The 21653-nt window shown below is 48.2% G+C and overlaps 2 protein-coding genes across 5 annotated transcripts in view; one reads left to right on the top strand and one right to left on the bottom strand.

Moving 5' to 3' along the window:
* Positions 1–8793: 8793 nt before the first annotated feature.
* Positions 8794–21653, bottom strand: part of LOC102156997 — a 126772-nt gene continuing 113912 nt past the window's right edge. The window contains exons 8-10 of one of the 4 annotated variants that reach the window (XR_005376161.1): positions 15763–15908; positions 11232–11338; positions 8794–10396 (exon numbers count right to left, since the gene is read on the bottom strand). The gene's annotated coding sequence lies outside the window, so the exon portion shown is untranslated. Of the gene's footprint in view, positions 10397–11231; positions 11339–15762; positions 15909–20554; positions 20768–21653 lie in introns of those variants that run through there. The other 3 variants (XR_005376155.1, XR_005376135.1, XR_005376140.1) reach the window with 3 other exon arrangements.
* The window catches only part of TRIM13 (tripartite motif containing 13), a 32358-nt gene continuing 19579 nt past the window's right edge, over positions 8875–21653 (top strand). Inside the window, exon 1 of the mRNA XM_038569421.1 lies at positions 8875–8956. The gene's annotated coding sequence lies outside the window, so the exon portion shown is untranslated. The remainder of the gene's footprint in view (positions 8957–21653) is intronic.

Below are 21653 nucleotides of genomic sequence, written 5' to 3'. Positions count from 1 at the left end.
AGGGACTTTGCAAATGTGATTAAGTTAAAGATTTTGAGATGGGGAGATTATCCTGGATTATCCAGGTAGGCCAACTAGTCACAAGGCTTCCTGTAAGAAGGAAGCAGGAGGGTCTGACAGGCAAGGCATGGAAGCAGAGGTTGGGTGATGTGGGCCAAGGAATGCAGGTGGCCTCGAGAAGCTGGATAAAAGCCCTGGAGTGGATTTTCCTGAGAACACCTTGAAGGAATGCTGCCCTGCAGACCCATTTTTGACTTGTATCATAGTAAATTTGTGTTGTTTTCAGCCACTAAATTTGTAGTTTCTTGTACAGCAACAACAGGAAACTAAACACGCAGTAAAATACCTAAGTGCACTGATAATAAGTATAGAGCTTGATGGGTTTTTATACACACACAGACCTCATAACCACCCCCCACATTACCACCTAGCACATTTCCAGCACCTCAATCTCCCTTTCCCCCCCCTTCCCAGGCAACTCCTCACACACCAAAGATATGTACTAATCTGACTTATCTTTACCACTCACTGCATGTTGTTGGACTTTTGAGAAACAGTATCATAGCATATGTATTCTTTTGCATTTGGACTTTTTATTCAACTTAATGCCTGTGAGATTTGTCCATCGTATTGCTGTATGATAAATTTGGGGATTAAAAAAAAAGATTTTATTTATTTATTCATGAGAGACACATAGAGAGAGGCAGAGACACAGGCAGAGGGAGAAGCAGGCTCCCTGCGGGGGGCCCAATGTGAGACTCGATCCCAGGACCCTGGGGTCACGACCTGGGCCGAAGGCAGACGCTCTATTACTGAGCCACCCAGAAATCTGGTGTTTTTTTTTTTTTTTTTTTGAAATTTGGTGTTTTTAATGCTGTATATTTTTTAGTTTTATTGTATATCAGTTTATTTATCCATTTCCCATAGACTTTTATCCTTTTATTAAAAAAAGATTTTATCTATTTTAGACAGAGAGAGAGAGAGAAAACACATGGAGGGAGGGGCAGAGGGGAAGGGAGAGGGACAAGCAGGCTTCATGCTGAGTGTGGAGCCCAATGTGGGGCTCCATCTCACAACCCTGAGATCATGAGCTGAGCCAAAATCAAGAGTCCCACACTCAATCAACTGAGCCACCCAAATAACCCCAACTTTTATCCTTTAGAAGATTAAAAAACCCATTCCCATCACATGATGATGATTGTCTGACATTTCCCTTGAATATCAGAAATATGATGTTTTTGGCCAAATTTATCAGTATTTCTCTATAAAATGAACACTTAGTCTTGATGGTTCCATCACTTCACTAGAAAAGCAAATTGGCAGAATGTGTATTTTATTTGTAAGCAAAGTTATCAAACACAACTTCAAATAAACACTTGAATATTACCACCCCTTTTTCTGTTGGACATTTTGAAACAAGAGCTAAATATTTATGCTGAATGAAGTAAGTCAGTCAGTCGGAGAAGGACAATCATCATATGGTTTCATTCATACGGGGAATATAAGAAATAGCGAAAGGGTAATTATAAGGGAAAGGAGGGGAACTGAATGGGAAAAATCAGAGAGGGAGAGAAACCATGAGAGACTCCTAACTCTGGGAAATGAACAAAGGGTTGCAAGGGGAGGTGGGTGGGGGGCTGGGGTGACTGGGTGATGGGCACCGAGGGGGGCACTTGATGGGATGACTAGGGGTGCTACTATATGTTGGCAAATTGAACTTCAATAAAAACAGAACAAAGAAAAATGAAATAAGAGCTAAATAAAAATCTTCATATATGCATATATTTACCATATATATATATATATTTACCATGAAGGTGAGAGCACAAATGTAAGCTGATACGGATAAAGCAGTCCCCCTTTACCCATGGTTTCATTTTGAAGAAGGTACTTCAGTGTAGGGTCCCCTGAAACAAGGGGCCCAGAGAAGAGACCCTTGCATCCTAGGTCAAAGGACAGAACTGATTTCAGGGCAACCCATTAGTCGATGATAGAAGGTTGTCCTTTACCAAAGAATTACGGTGGACTAATATGGGGAGAATGATTCCATTTAAATGTCACCCTTTAAAATCCACAAATCCTAGGGATCCCTGGGTGGCTCAGTGGTTTGGTGCCTGCCTTTGGCCCAGGGTGTGATCCTGGGGTCCCGGGATCGAGACCCACATCGGGCTCCCGGCATGGAGCCTGCTTCTCCCTCCTCCTGTGTCTCTGCCTCTCTCTCTCTCTCTCTGTGTGTGTGTGTCTATCATAATAAATAAATAAATAAATAAATAAATAAATAAATAAATAAATCTTTCTAAAAAATGAAATAAAATCCACAAATCCACTCAGGAAATAAGGGATCCAGGCAATGACCATCGATGAGCGCTGAGCTGAAATGTTGATGCGGAATTTTGTGACATACTGAAACCACCTCAATCTGCTAAGTAAGCTTAATTTCGCTTAAAGTGGTCAAGCTGACACTATGTCTCCTGACAGGGGTGGGGTGGGAGGGTGGGCCAAAGGGTGGGCCATAGAAGAACGCAGCTTGAATGCAAAGTATTTCTGTGTTTCAAGCTGAAACAGCATCGGATGAAACTTCCAGATTTGGCTTCCAGTTTGCAAGAAATGTGTCTTGCAGACACAGAGGACAAGTTAGAGGACTGTTGCGACACAGTCAGCCAAATCCAAGTGTAGGATTGTCAAGAGGTGGGTAAGGCGCGGGGTTTTACACCGCTTACAAGCTGACAAGTTAGCCTGTTCCTGCTTTGTGGATGCCGGCAGAAGACGCAAAAGTCCTGAGTCAGAGGCAAAGGACTTTACTGCTCACAGCAAAAGTGGTATCTTCAGAGCTTTGCGTTGACTCCTCATCCCCCAAAGTCCCGCAGAAGGGACCCAAAGGGCCCACGACGGATGCCTGGGCACCCAGGGAGTTGCATTAGAGGAAACACTGAGTTTAGGGGATTCGTTGTTTGCACAGGAAGTGAACGCCAGCCTGCCCTTCTTCGGGGGAGACACTACCCCAGCCCAAGGTTGCTCACCAGACGCACAGCCTGCAGAAACGGCTCGGAAGGAATGCTCAAGGCTTCGCATTCAGGGGATTCCTGGGATCCCTGGTAAGAACAGGCAGGGACGCTGGGGCCCAAGGCAGATGGGCTCTCTCCACACTCCGCCCCTCTGCCACAGTAACGCACTCTTGGCCGACCTTGAATTTTTACATGAGCCTGCCACCCCATCAGCCATTCTGATTAATCCGACCACAGAGGCTGGGAGCAAATGCACTTAATTTGTCTCATTCAGCATTTAATCAAAGCTTCCATCACCAGGACTTCAAGCAGCAGGGTGAGGCCACCTCGCAGTCTTTACCGCAATCATACCCCTCTCTGCCAAGGGTGCAGACACAGCCAAAGGGGATCAGTGGCTCTTATTTCAGACAGCCAGGGTGAGGTCCAAGGCAAAGCTATAATCCATCACGATCCGCACGAGGGAGTTGAAACTGACCTGCGGGTCTACGGTGTCATTGCCAATGATTACAGAGCATACCAGTTGGGCCAAAAAGCAACTCCATTTCCAACAGAGGGTTATTCTGTAGCCCACACTTTCCCACATACAAAAATAAACCTGAAGAGCACAGGTCACTCCACTTTGGGATTTATTGTTCAACTCAGTCTGGATCACGGTGACTTTGGTGAGGCCACATGGTCAGCGTCACCAAATAGTTATAGTTTAGGTCACCGTATATGGCATAACTAAGGCCACTCAGGCATCCGGAGAAGCATGTGAATTTTTTTGTTGTTGTTCGTTAGTTATCAGTTTAAGCAATACAGTCCTCAATTACAATCGAGTAAGAATAGTTAATAGAGGATCATTTGATCTACACTGTTATTAATTTGGTGTCATTTGTCTTCTGGTTATTTTAACGATCCCTTATGATGAGAAAATGGAGAAACTCCCTGAAGAGAAAAACCCCCCAAAACAAAAAAGTGGAGTCATCTTGCTCCATCTTATTCATCACCTTGTTTTCGTGCAGAAAATAATGTATTCCAATTGCATTTCAGACCAGAGGTTCCTGGTGCCTAATTAATGTAGTTCTGGAATTCATAAAGAAAAACTCCCTTAAGGGCAGCGCGGGTGGCTCAGCGGTTTAGCATCGCCGTTAGCCCAGGGCACGATCCTGGAGACCTGGGATCGAGTCCCGTGTCGGCCTCTCTGCATGGAGCCTGCTCCTCCCTCTGCCTCTCTCTCTGTGTCTCTCATGAATAAATAAATAAAATCTTAAAAAAAAAAAACTCCCTTAAGCAGACAAATCATTTTATGGATATCAATAAAGTGATGGAGAGGCACAAGGCCTAGAACAGCCAACTCAACACTGAAGTAGGACAAAGTCAGAGGACTGACACGACCCAACTTCAAGACTTGTTATAAGGGTACGGTAAGGAAGACATTACCTCACCAGTGAATGAATAGACAGAGGTCAATGGAACAGAATAAAAATCCCAGGAATAGACCCTCATAAATATCATCCACTAAACTTTGACGAAGGAGTACAAGTAACATAATGGAGCAAACATAAATCTCTTCAACAAATGATACTGGAACAACTAGACATCCAGATGCAAAATAATAGCCCTAGACACAGACCTTGCACCTTTCACAACAATTAACTCAAAGTGCATCATAGTCATTATTGTAAAAGGCAAAACTGTAAAACTCCTAAAAAAGATAGCATAGGAGAAAACCTAGATGACCTTGAATATGGCAATGACTTTTTAGACACAACACTAAAATCATGATGCATGAAAGAATGAATTGATGAGCTGGATTTCATTAAAATGAAAAACTTCTCTTTGAAAGTCAATGTGAAGAGAATGAGAACACAAGCTGCAGACTGGGAGAAAATACTTGCAAAACACATTTCTGATAAAGAACTATCACCTAGAGGCACCTGGCTGGCTTAGTCAGAAGAGTACGTGACTCTTGATCTGATCTTGAGGTTGTGAGTTTGAGCCCTACGTTGGGTGTGGAGATTACTTAAATAAACTTAAAAAAAAAAAGAGCTGTTATCTAAAATATGCAGAGAACACTTAAAACTAAAACTCAGCCATTAGGAAATGAGCAAGCTGATTTAAAAATGAGCGAAAAAGATTAACAAGACAGGAAACAACAAATGTTGGCGAGGATGCAGAGAAAGGGGAACACTCTCACACTGCTGGTGGGAAGGCAAACTGGTGCAGCCACTCTGGACAACAGTGTGGAGGCTCCTCAAAGAGCTAAAAATAGAGCTGCCCTAGGACCCAGCAATTGCACCACTGGGTATTTACCCCAAAGATAGAGATGAAGTGACGGGGCACCTGCACCCCGATGTTTATAGCAGCAATGTCCACAAGAGCCAAACTATGGAAGGAGCCACAATGTCCATCGACAGATGAGTTGATAAAGAAGTTGTGGTCTACGTATACAATGGAATATTCCTCAGCCATCAAAAAGGACGAATAGCCACCATTTACTTTGATGTGGATGGAACTGGAGGGGATTATGCTGAGTGAAGTAAGTCAGTCGGAGAAGGACAATCATCATGTAGTTTCACTCATACGGGGAATATAAGAAATAGTGAAAGGGACCATAAGGGAAAGGAGGGGAACTGAGTGGGAAAAATTAGAGAGGGAGACAAACCATGAGAGACTCCTAACTCTGGGAAACAAACAAAGGGTTGCAAGGGGAGGTGGACGGGGGGGTTGGGGTAACTGGGTGATGGGCATTGAGGAGGCACATGATGGGATGAGCACTGGGTGTTATACTATATGTTGGCAAATTGAATTTAAATTTTAAAAATTTCACATAATATAAAAAATAAACTGATTAAAGAAAATAAAAGTGAGCCAAAGACTCTAATAGACATCTCTTCAAAGAAGAAAGACAGATGGCAAGTAAGCATATGGGAAGATGCTTCACATTATATGTCATCAGGGAAATGCTAATTAACACAATAGTGAGATATCACTACACACCTATTAGAATGGCCAAAATCTAAAACTGATGACAACAAATTCTAGTGAGCAACAGGAACTGTCATTCATTGCTGGTGCAAATGCAAATGGTAAAGTCACTTTGTTTTGGTTTTGTTTTTGGTAAAGTCACTTTGAAACACAGTTCGGCAGAGTTTTACAAAACTAAACATATTCTTAGCATATGATCTAGCGATTGCACTCCTTGGTGTTTACCCAAATGAACTGAAAACTTATTTCCACACAAGGAAACTTCCCACAAAGATTTATAGTAGTTAGGAAAAACTGAGATTTGAAAATTGTTTACTTATTTATTACATATTTTTTGAAAGTTGAAATTTAAAAGATATTTCAAATAGTACCTCCCGAAATAAAAAAGCTTATAATCTATGATACATGTGCAGGATCTGTATCCTGAAAACTACAAAACATTGATGAAATAAAGCAAAGATGATCTGAGCAAATGGAGAGATATGTTGTGTGTATGGGTTGGAAGACAATATTGTTAAGATGCCAATTCTCCCCATTTGATTTACATACTGAGCACAATTCCAAGAAACATCTCAACAGACATATTTTTAGATATTGACAAGTGAATTCAACATTTATATGAAAAAGGTTATGAAACTAGAAGAGTCAAATTTTTAAAAAATAACAAAAAAGAAGAAAAAGGGTTTACACAACCCAATGTCAAGACTTGCGTAAAGCTATAATAATCAAGACAGTGTGTAGTGCTAAAAAAGATAGATGTATGTATCAGTTTATCAACTGATCAGAATAGAGAGGCCAAAACAGACCTACAAAATTGCAGTCAATTTTTTTTGATGAAGTTACAAAGGTAATTCAATAAAAAAGATAGAGTTTTCAACAAATGGTGCTCGAATAATCATTCATCCATGTGCAAAAAGGCAACCTAGGCACAGAACTCGTACCTCATATAAAAATTAGCTTAATAGGCCTAAAATATAAAAGTAAAACTATAAGACTTCTAGAAAGAAAGAAAAACCATTGGAAATCTTGGATTTGGTGATCCATTCTTAGATATGCCACGAAAAGCACAACCCATAAAACAAAAAGTTGAGAAACTGAATTTTATTAAAATTAAACACTTCTCTGCAAAATAATCTCTTAAGAAAATGAAATATGCTGAAAATGGGGACAAGATATTTGCAGATCACATACCCGAAAAAGAACCTGTATTCAGGGACTTAGGGGTGGCTCAGTTGGTTGAGCATCTGACTTTGGGTTTCACTTAGGGTCATAATCTCAGGGTGGTAAGGCTGAGCCCTAGGCTGGGCTCCTCGCTCAGTGGGCTGCTTGAGTTTCTCTCCCTCTCTCTTTCCCTCTGCTCCCTCCCCCCGCCCACCTATGCAACTGCTCTCTCTCTCTCAAATAAAGAAAATAAATCTTAAAAAAAAAAAAAATATATATATATATAGAACTCGTATTTAGGATAAAGAACTCTTTTTTTAACTGTAATTTTCTTTTTAAGTAGGCTGTAGTACAACATGGGGCTTGAACTCACAACCCTGAGATCAACAGTTGTGTGCTCTACCTACTGAGCCAGCCAGGCACCCCGCTGTAATTTGTTTAAATTTTAATCCCAGTATAGTTAATACACAGTGTTATTCTAGTTTCAGGCATACAATGTAGTGATTCAGTAATTCTCTACATTACTCAGTGCTCATCGCCATCAGGGTACCCTTACTCCCCTTCGCCTCTCACCCGTCTTCCACCTACCTCCCCTCTGGCAATCAGATTGCTCTCTATATTTCAGTCTGTTTTTCGGTTTGTCTCTTTTTTCATTTGTTTTGTTTCCTAACTTCTACATATGAGTAAAATCATATGGTATTAGTCTTCTCTGAATTATTTCACTTAGCTTTCTACTCTCTGGAGACATCCATGTTGTTGCACCTGGCAAGATTTCATTCCTTTTTTACGGCTGGGTAATATTCCATTGTATATATAAACCACATCTTCTTTATCCATTCATCTGTCGATGGACTCTTGGGTTCCTTCTCTATTTTGGTTATTGTAAAATAATGCTTCAATAAACATAGGGGTGTGTGTAGCTTTTCAAATTAGTGTTTTTGTATTCTTTGGGTAAATAGTCAGTAGTGGGATTACTGGATCATAGGGTAATTTTGTTTAGAATATATAAAGAACTCTTAAACTTCAACAATAATAAGACAAATAACCCAATTTAAAATGGGCAAAATATCTGAAAAGAAACTTCCCCAAGAAGACATATAAATGGCAAATAAATATATGGGAAGGTGTTCGACATCTTTGGTCACTAGGGAGCCGTAAATGAAAGCCACAATGGGGCACTGCTACACACCTCTTAGAACGGCTAAAATAAAGAGCTGGATACAAAATGTTGGCCGTGATGAACAGCAACAGGAAGTCTCCTTCTCCGCTGCTGAAAATGCAAAATGGTAGTCACTTTAGATAAAAATTTAGCCATTTCTCATACAGTTAAATATACATTTATCACATGACCCAGCATCAATCTCACGCCTAAGTATTTATCCAATTAAAATATACATTCACAGAAAAATGTGTAGGTGAATATTTATTTGTATTTACCTCAAAACAAGGAATCAAGGTGTAAATGAATAACCAGACTATGGAAAATCTATAAAATGGAACACTACTCAGTAATAAAAAGGAACAAACCATTAATTGGTGCAACAACATGGGTGAATTTGAATGTGCTTTATTAGGAAGAACATAATTGTTGGGGCGGGGGATAAATCCGCGGAGACTCATTATTATATTTCCTTTACTTTTGTATGTAATTGAAAATTTCTGTAATCAAAGTTTTTAAACAGTCTTTTAATGGAGTATTTTAATGACATCATAATGTCCAGATATGACACAAACGTGACTAAAGTTCCATATTCCGATGCCAGAAGCCACATCTAAAATGTTGCACGGCAAAAATGCTAGATAAATGGATATCAACTCTGGTAATATAGATTATTTCATTTAATATTATAAGATATATAATAGGAAAGCTTTTGAATGGTTTTCAGTACACAATCCTGAGAGGACCTAAGACTTGGTTGGGCTTCTTAGTTTTAAGAATTTAACTTGCCTGGGTACTAGAAATGTGCAGGACAGTCCGGACTCTGGCAGGGAGAGTCGGGCCAACCTCCAGGACGGAGGTCGGGGATACACGTGAGTACTTTGGGGTACACAGGTGTGGGTATTTGTTGAAACCGGGGATTTACTGGTAAGATTTTGCATTTGATTGTGTATAAATTTCGCTTCAAGTTTCTAAAAAAACAACAGATCTTTAATTCTAGTTAATGATACGCATGTTGACAGTCAGCGGAGATGTCTGCCGCGGACTTTGGAAGGCATGAAGAGTAAGACAGGGGATCGGATAGAGGAATGAATACACATGTGATAAACTAAGTAAAATGTAAGACGTTAATGGTCGAATCCAGGTGGTAGGCGTGTACAGCATTCACAAGATTCTCTCGATCTCGCTGTGTGTTTATACATTTGCATCATAAAATGCTTGAAAAGCTACCAAGACACTCACCACCACCCTGATTCAGCAGGAAATGCAGAAGAGGTCACCACTACGATTAGATCTGTATTCTGATCACCAGGTGCTGCAGTGTCTTCGACTTCATCTAATTTCCTGGATTCTGATCTCTTGTGGTTTTTTGTACTTAAAACTAGTTACCTTATCATCTTCCTACTTTGACTTTCTGGCTCACCTGGTAATCTGCTCGTTCATTTTCAAACATTTTTCTTGGCCTGCTATGAAGCAGGTGTGAAGGGTGGGTGTGAGGGGTGCAGTGTTGTCTCCATCCCTGGCTTCCATTCCTGGCTTACTCCCAGGAACCGGGGCCTGTCGTCCCTTAATTCTGCCGGGAATGCTGGTTCCTGCATCTCTGGCTAAGGCTACGCCGTCAGGACCATTTTATCATGGAATACTATAGGGGGCATGCCAAGGGCCTAGGAGGTTTTTTTGCAGGGAGGGGCCTATGAAGAATGTTTTATATTCGAAAAAACAATCTCCAATTTACAAAAAACCAAGTGCAAAATCGCCTGCATTCCCTAGGCTGTAGACACAACGTCTGGCCGCCTTGAGTCTTCCTTTCTCACAGCTTTGGATCTCATAGGACTGGCTGGCGTCATTTCTGTTCCCAGTGGCAGATCTGGACCTCGTGTGGGTGCTGTAGGGGGGCGAGGGACTCCCCACAGTCAGAAGGTCACCTCAGCTACCACAGCCTTATACCACCGTGACTTTACTCTTTGGATTCCCGTGGCCGGGCTGGCTTCTGATTCCCACGCAGGTCTGCAGGGCGCACATAGTATCTGAGCGTTTCTGGTCCCTGTTACAGTGGTTGCCCAAGCAAACACGTAAAGTAGCTTATAATTACCTCACACCTCTGGAAGTCAGGGAGAGAAAGACAGCGGTCATCCCAACATTGTCATCATCATCATCATCACCATCATCATCATCATCTCCCGTGGCCATTAATTTCTCAGCGTAAATGAAGCTGGTGATATAATGACCCAGCAAGGAGGATGAGGAATATCTGGGCCCACGTTATCAGGCCTAGCCTTAGCTTGCGGAGGTTCGAGGGGACTCACAGCTCCCAAAGCCTTTCTCTCAGCTTCTGGGTTCTAACCGCCACTCTTCAGCCTTCGTTGACTTTACTTGCCCTCTGACCTCACACGAGGCCCGTTATTACCAACTGAGACGTTACCTTTTGTTTCCCTGCCCTTAGCTGTGTTGTGTCAGGCTCCCTGGGGTAAGACTCCGTCAATCCAGGGCCCTTGGGCCACAGTGATGCGCCTGTGGCTCATGCTCACTGTGCACTCCGAGCTGGGACCTGGACAACGTGGTTGCACGTAAAACCCCATAATCCTAACGATTTCCACCCAGTACATATGGACAGACGCAGTGTATTGGTTTTAGAGACGTTGCTTGAACGCAGGCAAACAGCAGAACAATGCCTTGAAAACCAGCATGTAATGGCAACCGAGGGCGTTACGGATGTTTTATTTTTATTGGTTGGTGATTATGCCTGGATGACTCACAAAATGACTGTAGCATTCCTGATTTTATTATTCTCCCACGAAATCCTTCCCGGGTTAAATAAATCGTGTTTTATTTACCGAATGTGTTGGGTACCTCTGCCCTGGGATAGAGCTCACCGCTGCGTGTGGTTGGACTGTTTTAGCGGAGGAGGGTTAGCTCCCCAGAGAGTAGGGACCTACCTCTTTTCCTTTCAAACCAGAAGGAGCCCGATGACAGGCGTCTGCAAGGACTCCGCGGAGGGGACTGAACCTCGGGTCATCCTCACATCTCTGTTCCGTTGCGGTCACTGGGAAAATCATGAGCAGATGGAGATCCATTTCTCTGATAGGGACCCCGAAGAACCCCCTGCATAGGACCTACCCCGGCTCGGCCTCGTCTTCTCTGCCTTTTTCTTCTGTTACTGCTCTGAAAAGCTACAGCGTAAAAAAAAAAAAAAAAAAAAAACAACGAGCACACGCACATGTGTGTGTATAACTCGCTTCAGTTACCATCAGTTTTGGAATTCGGTGTTACCCAAATAAATCCGTCTAATATTATGACTGCTGTGATCAACACGTCTTTTTTTTTTTTTAATTATTTTATTTTATTTTATTTTTATGATAGTCACACAGAGAGAGAGAGGCAGAGACACAGGCAGAGGGAGAAGCAGGCTCCATGCACCGGAAGCCCGATGTGGGATTCGATCCTGGGTCTCCAGGATCGCGCCCTGGGCCAAAGGCAGGCGCTAAACCGCTGTGCCACCAAGGGATCCCGATCAACACGTCTTTTACACACGTACGTACACAGCCTAGCAGCATGTGGCTCAGTGCAATTTGGCACCTCTGACGTGAAAGGCCCCGGGCAACGTGAAGTCTCTTGAGGGACAAAGGAGGGTGTCAACCAACGAACAAACTGGACAAAGATCCCATCCGGGGACACAGCATGGGCCCTGCACTTGTCCCAAACTTACCAGAACCTCGGGGACATTCTGGTTAAAGGCCAAACTGATACTTTAATAATCATAAAGAATCATGATAGAGGGGCCCCGGGGGCCTCCAGCTCAGGTCGTGATCCGGTCCTGGGGTCCAGCCCCACAGCTGGCTCCCCGCTCGGCCCCCCTTGTGCTCTCACTCGCTTTGTCCCAAATAAGTAAATAAACTCTTTTAAAAATAATAGAATAATGATCAGAGCTCTTCATCGTGCAGGGGGAGAGTGTATGTTTACGCAACTACGGGTTACGCGTTCTCATCACCCAGACCCACCGTGGCCACCGCTACTCCTGCAGCAGGTGAAGCGCCCAGTGGTGGCCGCGCTCGGGGACCTGCTCCCTTGGGTGAAGCCGTGTGACTATAAGCTGTCCCGGCCCCTGCGCGACAGAGGCAGTGGGTCCTTGCGGCGACCCACCAGGTGGTTCTGCAGCTTCTCTCCCTTGGCCTTTGCTGATGGAATAAAAGTGGAGGCGGGGGGTGCTGTTCTGCTGCTGCTGTTTGGTAACAGGTAACAGGTAACACTGCAGGAGCTGGGGGGTCCCCGGCAGGAACCAGCCCATCTAAGGATCTTCGTTGCCTCATCGGCTCACAACATGTGGTCAAACAGCGAGTGGCGGGGGGCCACGTGCCCTGGGGGGCTCATGGCCTCCCCTGTACCCCCGCACCCCGCGAGGCCGAGCTGCCGAGGCGGGGGGCTCACTTCCACCCCCGGCTTCGGGTGGCCTGCGTGTCTCCCCCGGGTGCCTTCCTGCGGCCGTCAGGTGCCTCCCAGCTGCGGCGTCCAGGGGCCCGGCCAGGCGGGTGGGGGCAGCCCCGGGCCGGCGCCCCCCACTTGGTGCTGCTCTCTGCCCCCACCCTTCCTCTCCCCGGGGCCAGAAAAGTAGATAAAATCTTAAAATAATAATAACAACAATGAATAAAAAATAAAATCCAACAAAATCTACTTGGAGGATAAACCAGACTCTTGTTCTAAAAGTGTCAGAGATCTTGGTTGCGTGTATATATGTATTTTAGATCGTATTTATTTATTCCTGAGACCCAGAGAGGGGCAGAGACCCAGGCCCAGGGAGCAGCAGGCCCCTGCGGCGCCTGAGGCGGGCTCGATCCCGGGACCCCGGGGTCACAGCCGGGCCGAAGGCAGACGCTGAGCCTCCCCACCCCCCCGCGCCCCAGGTTGCGTCTTTGAGTGCACACGTCACTTACTCATTTAATACCAAGTGCGCGCTCCGTCCCGAGGCCGGTGCCAGCCTCCTGTGCCAGCCTCCGCTCCCTCTCTGCGAGGCCTGGCCTCCTTGCCCGCTCGCGCACCGCCCTGGGGCTCTCAGTTCTACTCCCAGCGGCCTGGGTCTCTCGGGGAGACAGGCTGGCCCCATGGCTCCCATGCAGGTCGTTCATCTCGGTGCACAGAGAAAATTCTAGCATGAGTCCTGGTCCTCCTTCCCTAATAAAAGGGCCATCGTGCTGTGCTGCGTGGCTTGGGCCCTAGGTTGCCACTTGCAGTTGCAAACGTGGGGTTCACGTGGTCGGGTTCCAGCGCCGCACCTGTCAGCTCACATCGTAACCCCCAGATGTGGGGCGTCCCCGGTCACGGCGAGGCCCTGGAAGGCTGCGACACTTGGTCTCTCATCACCACCCCAAGCTCACTGGTGCCTTACTCAGGCTGTGTGCTTGGTACAGGCTGCTTGCGGGGGACCCTAGGGCAGCAGGACAGCAGGACAGCAGGATGGCAGGACAGCGGGACAGCAGGGCAGTGGGACAGCAGGACATTAGGACAGCAGGGCAGCAGGATTCAGGACTGCAGGTTGGCAGGACAGTGGGACGGTAGGACAGTGGAATAGCAGGACAGCAGGACAGCAGGACAGCGGGACAGCAAGACATCAGGACAGTAGGACAGTGGGGTGCAGGACGGGAGGCCGCCCCGGGCCTGGAGGGCGCCCCGGCTGCAGCACCCCCAGGGCCGGCAGAGGCGCCCTGGTCTCTGCGGGGCTGCCCTGACCCCTCCAGGTGAGGCGGCGTCTGGTGGCAACGGCACCCAGAGCGCTCAGGCCCGGCGCGGGGACAGCAGCCCGGGGACACCCCGACCTCCGACCTCTGGGGCATCAACCCTGCAGAGGGAAGGGGAGCCGGCCCCCGCAGAGGGCAGGGACCTGAGACGGGGCAGCCTCACTCCCACCGGGCCCACTGGTCCCCCCCTTCCCTGCTGCCGGCTCAGGCGAGGAAAGCGGGGGCAATCCGGGTTGTGGGGCTCCGGGGGGTCCTGCTCCCCAAGCAGCACACGTTTCTCAAAAGTGGCTTTTAGGTGTGTTTAGGTGTGGAAGGGTGACCATGTGGAAAAACTGCATCTAGAATCCTCTGTCTCCCCTAAACACTCTCGCTCATATATATTTACATATGTACATCATGCACGTGTGAAATATGATATATAATATGTAAGAATATATAATACATAAAATATATATTTATACAGAAATAACATTGAAATTGAATTGAAAATATGAATGGAAATAAACACACATACTTACCCAGGCCCTTATCTTCAAAAAAAATTTTTTTTTTATTTTTAAAGGTTTTATTTATTCATGAGACACAGAGAGAGAGGCAGAGACACAGGCAGAGAGAGAAACAGGCTCCTTGCGGTGACCCCGAGGTGGGACTCGATCCTGGAACCGGGATCACATGCTGAGCTGAAGGCAGATGCTCGACCACTGAGCTGCCAAGCATCCCATTTTTTTTTTAATTTTAAAAAATATTTATTTTGATTTTTATTTATTATTACTTTTTACGATTTTATTTTTAAGTAATTTCTACGCTCTATGTGAGGCTTGAACTCACAACACTGAGATCAAGCGTTACAAGCCACTGACTAAGCCAGCCTGGTGCCCTGAATGAATAACTTTTTTTTTTTAATATTCTTCATGATCATTCGTTTTATTGGCCATAAAATTCACACACATTAAATTTGATGAATTTTGACAAATAGAGCCTCCCAAGCAACCACCATGTGAAGGTATAGACTGTTCCTACACCCTAGGGAAGTTTTCCTGTGCTCTCCACCTCACGCCAGGTGCCCCACAACCATCAATCCACTTTCTGTTCATGTGAATCCGCTTTGACCCAGGCCCTTTAAAGAGGCAGTGAAGCCCGGGGATTCAGCATGTGGCTGTGACCCACCCAGACTGTCTGGGGTTGAATTCTCGTTCTGTCATTTATTAGCTGTGTGACCTGAAACAAGTGACTGAACCTCTTTGTGACTTAATTTCCTCACCTATTAATGTAGTTGATAACACAGTACATATTTTATTAGATTAAAGATTCAATGAGTTAATCTTTGTAAACCTCCTAGGACCGTTCTTGGGGCGTAAAAAAGTACCATACTCATTTCCTGTTACATAAAATATATAAAAATTTAAAACGCTATTTTAATAATATAAGGATAACATTCCCAGGGTATTTTTTAAAAGACTGGAAATTGGCTTTTAATATATGTTGGCGGCGGGGGGGTGGTGTCAATTGTGTGATAAATGATAAAGGTGTGAGAAAGGATGTGTGGTTAATCAACCTGACCTCCGGAGTAAGAGCCCCAAGGCCTTACCTTAACACTCTAGAAGAGGCTCTGGTTTCCAAGACCCAGAAGTTTTCTATAACTTTTTTTTTCTCCTTTTGGAAAGCTTTGGAAAAAACCCTCCAAACTCAAATCCTGAAACCTTCAAAGAATCAAGTGCTTGGAGCATTTTAAATGTACCTGCCCCTCCTGCTGGCTGGTCCCAGGAACCTCGACCCTTTCTCCAAGGCTGGTTGTCCGCCTGCGTCCTCTTCCTTCCTTCAGTGTCCCCGTCTGAAGGCAGCCTTCGCTGTGCTCTGCTTTCCTGTTGGGGGCGTAGGGGGTACCTGGCAGGGAAAAGAACCAGGATTGTCCGACTGTGCGGCGGGGGGAGGTCTGGGAGGTCTGGCTTCGGGCAAGGCTGCTCGGCCGGCCGAGGCGGCTCCCGTCCCTGCCCAAGACCAGGCTGCTGGGCAGTCGGCCCAGCTCTACGGGGCTATCACCGGACAGGTGAAGGCAACTCTAGGCAGGTAAATAGAAAAGAAGAAGTGCAGAGGGGGAGCACCTGGATTGGTCTCACAGGCCTCACTTGGGGAAAGCCACCCTTCAGGAAATACCCCAGAGGCCAGGGAGTGGGTTGGGGGCTCCTAGAAGGGACCTAGGCCCGTCAGAGCGGCGCTGGCTGTGGGGGGGGGGGGGGGGGGCAGAGGGATGTCAGAAGCCCCCCCTCAGGATTCTTTGAAAGTGAGGATGGGCCTGGCCTCCCGCTGGCTGGGTACAGGTGGAGCACGTGCCTCTTGACGTTGGGGTGTGAGTTCCCCATGTTGGGTGTGCAGATCACTTAGGAAAAAAAGAAAGACAAGTGAGGACAGGGAAGTAGGCTGAGGCTTGAGTCCCGTTTACAGGACGCTCACTGAGAATTCTCTGGAGCCCTCAGGAAGGGCAGGAAGGGCAGGCAGGGGGGCCTGAGCCTCCTCGGGCTTCCCAAACCTGCAGCTGAGTGGGAGTCACCTGGGGACCTTGTGAACACTCAGATTCCGCTTGGAAGGTATGGAATACCGCCCGTGATTCGGCGTTTCTAACGAGCCCCTGGGGGCCTGCTGCTCCCACGACCCTGCTTTCAGGAGCCAGGGTCTCTGCCATCTGAGTCTGGAGGTCACTGGGCGGATCGCTCCAGCTCCAGTTCAAATTCAAGGTTGTGTGCAGGTTCCCAGGGAGGGAAAGCCTGTAAGAAGGAGTTTATGGGACAAGGAGAGACAGAGGTCTCCGATTTAGGGGCTCCTTACCGCCTCCCAGGTTCCCTGGGGGCTGGTCTTTGCCCGAGTGGGGTAGCATTAGTTGGGGAGATCTGGCGATGGTCGGGGAGATCTGGCAGTGGTCACGGAGATCTGGCGGTAGTCGGGGAGATCTGGTGGTGGTCGCAGAGATCTGGCGATGGTCACCGAGATCTGGCGAGTTGGAAGATGCTAGCAGGAGAGGCCCTGCAGGCCCAGAGCGGCCTCTACACTCCCCACCGGCAGCTGTTCACGTGCTACCTGGAGGCTGCCATCAGGAAGTTTCGGAAGGAGAGACGGGTTCACCCCACGGAAGCACCTGCCGAGGCAGGTGACCCACCTGAGGGGCGGCTGATGGCAGCAGAGGCCGGCTGCTGTGAGCGCTTCCGGGGGGAGGCGAGGGCCGCGCTGCCCCTGCCGAGAGCGGCCTTCCGGGGACTGTGCAGCGGCTGGAGGATCCCCGCGCAGCAAGGACCTGTTTTCCAAGATCCTTGTTATTTCAGATGTGCTCCTCTTACATCTGGATCAACGTTTATCTATTATTTTTACATATGTATACTTTTTATTGGAGTTCGATTTACAACATGTAACCCAGTGCTCATCCCGTCCAGCGCCCCCCTCGGTGCCGTCACCCAGGCACCCCGTCCCCCGCGCACCTCCCCTTCCACTATCCTGTTCGTTTCCCAGAGTCAGGAGTCTCCCGTGGTCTGTCTCCGTCCCTGATGTTCCCCACTCAGCTCCCCTCCTTTCCCCGCTGGTCCCTCCCACCAGTTACTAGGGTCCCCGTATGGGTGAGGCCTCCTCCGACTGACCCACCTCACTCGGCATCCCCCCTCCAGTCCGTCCATGTGGAGGCACACGGTGGTATCTGTCCTTCCTGGTGGTGGGTGATTGTCCCTCGGAGGTTAACCGCGACGTGTGTCATTTGAGCTCCGAGTTCCTCCTCCAGCCTGGGATGGGCCAAGGCACTTGGGGGCCTCGGGCTTCCTGTGACCTGAGGGGTCCTCCTGTAGCCGCCGCGGGTGCGAGGATCCAACACTAAGGGCGAGGACAGTGAAGGGCTGTCCTGTGGGGGGGGGGTGCTCTCTGGGGGGCAAGGCTCTGGGGCAGCTGTTTGTATGACCCTGTTCCCCAAGAAGCGGGGACCCACAGTCGTCGTCGGGGTGCTAACAGGCTGTACTCTGTGCCCAGGCCTGTGTGAGCCCCGGTGGCCCCTCCTGCAACAACCCCAGGAGGGAGATGCCCCTCCCGTCCCCCTTCGCGGTTGGGGGACAAGGTTGAGATGGCTGAAGCGTCGGAGGCCCTAAGACCAAACTCCTCTTTGTCCCCGATCCCTCCTCCAAGTCACGGCGGGGCCCATCTGCCCCTAACACCTCTGACACCTCCAAGCCACATCCCCATCCCCGCCCTTCTCGCCCCCAAGGCCCCGGCGACCGGCCTGCTTGGGCCATTGGCCTTCAGCTGCCCCCCACGCCACTCTCACCCCAGGACCTTATCCCCGCACACAGCAACCACCGTGGGTCTCTTAGTTTTATTTATTTATTTTTAAAAATGCTTTTATTTGAGCACAGTCGACGCAGCGTCACATTGGTGCAGGCCGACGGCAGAGCGGTTCGCGGGTCTCTGTAGGTTGTGGGGGGCTCCCGGGAGCGGGGCTGCCTCCACCCAACCGGCGCTCCCTCTGCCGCGGCCTCCATGCACTGGAAGTCTCTATGTTCCCCAGCGTGGTCTTTTTATTTTTATCTTTTTAAGATTTTATTTATTTATTCGAGAGAGAGAGAGAGAGAGGCAGAGACCCAGGTGGAGGGAGAAGCAGGCTCCATGTGGGGAGCCCAACGTGGGACTCGATCCCGTGACCCCCGGGTCACTCCCTGGGTCGAAGGGAGGCGCGCTCTACCACTGAGCCCCCCAGGTGTTCCAGAGTGTCACCTGGGTGTCAGCAGGGGGGGGGCCCTAGCCCCGGGTGTCAGCAGGGAGGGGGGGCCCTGGCCCTGGGTGTCAGCAGGGTGGGGGGCCCTGGAACCCAGGTGTCAGCAGGGAGGGGGGGCCCTGGGCCTGGGTGTCAGCAGGGAGAGGGGCCCTGGGCCTGGGTGTCAGCAGGGAGGGGGGGCCGTGGCCCCAGTGTCAGTGGGGAGGGGACGGCTGTTCCTGCGGCACCCCGAGGGGGTCCCTGCCCCAGGGCCTTGGTCCTTGCCGTCCCCGCCCAGCTTGTCCCCGCTGCTGCCCTGCCCTGCTCACCCCTGCCCCAACGTGAGGTCCCCAGGGAGTCTTCCTCAGTCCGCTGGGGTGAGCGGTGGGTCCCCGTGTCCGTCGCCCAGCTGCCTGCCCTCCCCCCGCCTCCCCTGCTCCCGGGCCCACGCTCTGCTGCTCGGTGGGCGGCCGGTGCACCGCAACCTCAGCTCCGCGAAGGCCGACACCTGGAGGGCAGGCCGGGGAGGCACCTGCCGGGGCTCCGGTGGGGGGCACCCAGTCTCAGGGCCCAGTCGCACCGAAGCTGTACTGGGAGAGGCGGCAGCGGAGCAAGGAGGGGGCGTCCTGGGGAAATGCCTGGAAGGACGGAGACGAGGCGGTGCCTGCAGGGCCTGGGGTTGGGGAACTGACCAAAGGTCCCTGGAGCAGCACTTGGGGGGGCACATGTGAGAGAAGGCTTCAGTGGGGGCTTTTGGAATCAAAAAATAAATGCAAAAAAAAGCTCCATTTTTAGAAAAAAAAAAAAAGGATAAAAAAGGAAAACTGCAGACCCTTGGGTGATGAATGCAAAGGCTAACCCGTAACTCACCTTTCCCGGGGCAGCAACGGGTTAGGAGACGCTGCTTGCAGGCTTCAGGCCACGCTCTTTCGGGGGGCCGGGTCCCCCGTGTCCCTGGGAGGCACCCAGAGCGGCAATGTCGGTGATGAGTCATCCCCAACCCCCGTGTCATCTCCACCCGTGAGTTGGTCAGATCCACTGGACTGGACCTGGCTTCTGTGGACTTGGGTGCTTCCCCTGGAAGTGGATCTTTGGGGTGGGTTCCAGAGGGCCCGACCCCAGCGCCCCGACCCCACTTCCTGGGAAAACGGGAGTCGAGAGCCCTCCGTCGGCATTGGAACTGGCGGCTTCCTTGGCAAAGTTGTTTCTTCACAGTCAGAAGTGGGGGGGGGGGGGCGTGTCCACGCGCCCCAAGGCAGCAGCAGGGCCCCTCCCGGGGCAGAAGTTGAGGTCACGCAGGTGCTCCTCAGAGTTGGACGGCTTCGGCCAAAGCACTTTACCCCTGTGACCCCCTTCATTTGTAAATCCATTTTTCCATAAAAATATTAAAAAGGGGGCAGCCTTGTGGGGCCCAGCGGTGGAGCACCTGCCTTGGGCCCAGGCGGTGACCCCAGGTCCCGGGATCGAGTCCCACCTCGGTCCCCTCTCTGTGTCTCTGGGTCTCGGCCTCCCTCTCTGTGTCTCTCATGAATAAGTAAATAAAATCTTAAAAAAAAAAAAAAAGATTTCTTAACCAAAGGCAATTGGAGGCTCAATCTTCCCTTAGAATCCATTCTCTCAGACCCTGCCTCATCAGCTAAGTTTATATGATATTTTTTTGAAAGATTTTATTTATTTGTGAAAGACATACAGAGAGAGAAGCAGAGACACAGGCAGAGGGAGAAGCAGACCCCAAGCAGGGAGCTCGACGTGGGACTCGATCCCGGGACCCCAGGGTCACGCCCTGGGCTGAAGGCGGCGCTGAACCGCTGGGCCACCCGGGCTGCCCCAGGATCACCTTTTATATGGCTGCATAATATTCCATCGAAGAGGCCTGCCGCAGTTTGCTTATGTATCCATCATTGGTTTATGGCATTTGGGGTCATTTCTGTTTTTGAGTGCAGCTATTCCACATAATGCTGCCACGAACATCCATGTTATATTATTATTTGTACGTTTGCTTCCAGTTCTCTTGGGCATATATCTAGGAGGAGACATGCTAGAGCTTATAGGAACTCTGCTGAAGGAACGGCCAATTTTTTTCCCCAAAAGCATAGGACAGCAACTTGTAAAAGAACTGTTTTTTATGACTATAAAGATGATGCATTATATAACCATTAGAGAGACTCTGAAAAATCTAGTGAAGAGTCAGGACAAAATAAAAGTCCTTCCCACTTTATACTATTTATGGATAACAATTGTTGCTATTGTGATCACTTTTTAATAGGCGCACGTATGCTCCGCATTATGCTATATATGCCTTTTGAAATTTGCTTTTCTTCACCTATAAAAGATATGCATTTTTTGAGTTTTTTAAAAGATTTTATTTATTTATTTATTCATGAGAATAAATTCATTTAATTATTCATGAGAGAGAGAGAGAGAGGCAGAGACACAGGCAGAGGGAGAAGCAGGTTCCATGTGGGGAGCCTGATGTGGACTCGATCCTGGGACTCCAGGATTATGCCCGGGGCCAAAGGCAGCGCTAAACCGCTGAGCACCCAGGCTGCCCTATTTTTTGAGTTGTTAAATGGGCTTCTGAAACATGACTTACAAATGGCTACATATTATCGTTCTGTATGGATGTACCAGGATTCACTTAACTCATGTCCTTTTGATGGATAATAACAAAATTTCCAATCCCTTCCATAGCTGTGTAACAAATAATCTCCATGTATAAATTGCAGTGTTTATGATTATTTTCCTAGGACAAATTCCTAGAAATTGAATTAAGTATATGTGATTTTTGAATGTTTTTATACAGACTGTCCTCTAAAAGGTTGTATCCATGTTGGTTTCCAGTAGCAAACAAGATGGCCTGTCTCCCTCGTTCCTGGCCTACTGGTCACTATAATGTTTTAAATCTCTGC

The sequence above is a fragment of the Canis lupus genome, chromosome 22, assembly GCF_011100685.1.
Source record: "Canis lupus familiaris isolate Mischka breed German Shepherd chromosome 22, alternate assembly UU_Cfam_GSD_1.0, whole genome shotgun sequence".
NCBI lineage: Eukaryota > Metazoa > Chordata > Mammalia > Carnivora > Canidae > Canis > Canis lupus.
The sequence above is the reverse complement of the archived record's forward strand: the minus strand, read 5'-3'. Positions and strand labels throughout refer to the sequence as shown.